Here is a 1,619-nt window from a genome sequence, read left to right on the forward strand (position 1 = left end):
GTCGGGACAGGGTGGCTTTCAATCCGCTTAACCGCGGTTTCATTTATGCAAAAGTGACGGGGCTCGCGCCGAAGATTGTTCGACTCCCTCGAGGCTAAATCCGATCCGTTTACGCAACCGTGGCTTCGGCCCGATTGCGAATTCCCATGCAAAAATCCTTCCAGGCACCAACCATTGAAACGATCTCGTTAATTTGGATCGAAGATCTCCCAGTTCCGTGATATTTTACGTAATGTCTGTTATGTAATTATTTATCACTTATCTCGGTTGGAAGTCGTCTTTATTCTTGCGGCTTATAATATTATAATATCTTAATTATAATATTAATTCTGCTTCATCGCTTTTTTTAACCTTTGACGCCTTTGATATTTTCTTCAACGAGAAATTCAGGTTCTAATAACAATTCTGTATTTATAATTGTCGTGAGAATTGTAAAAATTTTATAAAGTCATTTATATAAGCATTTGCTTCCAAAAATTCGTAGATTTCGTATAAAGACAGAAATTTCAATCAAAATTCTAGATTTAATTGCTTATCTTCGATACGCAAAGAGAACAATTCCACGGGTATCCAAACACGTCCGTCGCTCAAATTCATTTCAGCGTAATCACGCGGCCGACCGTAATACCAATGCGGTTCAACTCACGCGATCTACTCTCGCGCAACCACCACCGGGGAAAGCGAAAGTTTACTCGAAATAAACATCCCTCGAAGCCAGAAACCAGGCTTCGAAACGAGACAAGTTTATTCAATAATCCGCCGCGTGCTTTAATACCATTTGGTCGACACGCATTCATGGCCAGTCATAAATTCTCTTTAGGAACTAATTTCACCGTATTCCGTTGCTCAATTCCGACCGTATTCTTCGCTAAGTAGCCACCAATACCTATGTGCTATATAACTCATTTCATTTCGCTCTTCTCTTTCCCTTTCTCTCTCTTTCTTTCGTCCAAACTCGGGGCCAATATGAGGCAACAACAGAGATATCCGCCTCTTTTTTCCTCCTACGACACTCTACGCGCTATCCTCTATCGAGATAGCGTACCTCTATCCTCTTCTCAATCGTGGATTTAATATTCTCTGTCTTTATGTTCCGTACGTTCCGTATGTTCCACGCGAACTTTCAGTCTCTGTCGAACAATCTGCCTCACCGTATTACAGTCTATCCTTCTCGCAGCAACAGACTTTCTTGTTCGGTAGTATATTCCCCTTCCTCGTTTCGTCAACTGATCTTCAACACGCTCCATCTTTCTCCGTTCCGCGCAGGGATTATCGCTATCCTTTTCCAATGCTGATCCCTCTCTCTCTCTCTCTCTCTCTCTCTCTCTTTCGTTCCACCACTCGTTGCTCGTAATACCGTCCTTGTCCCTCTATCCTTCCTCGTCCCACAAATACATCGCTCCTCCTCCGACAGACTTGCGTGCACAGTTTTTTTTCTCTCCTCGTTCCCTCCGAGTATCGTATATCGTTCCTTCTATCTCTCTCCTTGTCCCACTCACTTCCCACCGTATACACCTCCTTCTCAGGTTCCTCGGGAACAATTCTGTTCCCCTCTCCTCGTCTCTCTGTCGTTTCTGACTCGCGTCACGCACGACGTTTTTTTTTTTGCGGCGCTTCGA

General features: G+C 43.8%; 1 protein-coding gene across 3 annotated transcripts in view; it reads right to left on the reverse strand.

Moving 5' to 3' along the window:
* Positions 1–1,619, reverse strand: part of LOC102676606 (ras-related protein Rab-37) — a 116,910-nt gene that overhangs the window by 107,781 nt on the left and 7,510 nt on the right. The window lies entirely within an intron of this gene.

The sequence above is a fragment of the Apis dorsata genome, unplaced genomic scaffold, assembly GCF_000469605.1.
Source record: "Apis dorsata unplaced genomic scaffold, Apis dorsata 1.3 scaffold_309, whole genome shotgun sequence".
Taxonomy (NCBI): Eukaryota; Metazoa; Arthropoda; class Insecta; order Hymenoptera; family Apidae; genus Apis; species Apis dorsata.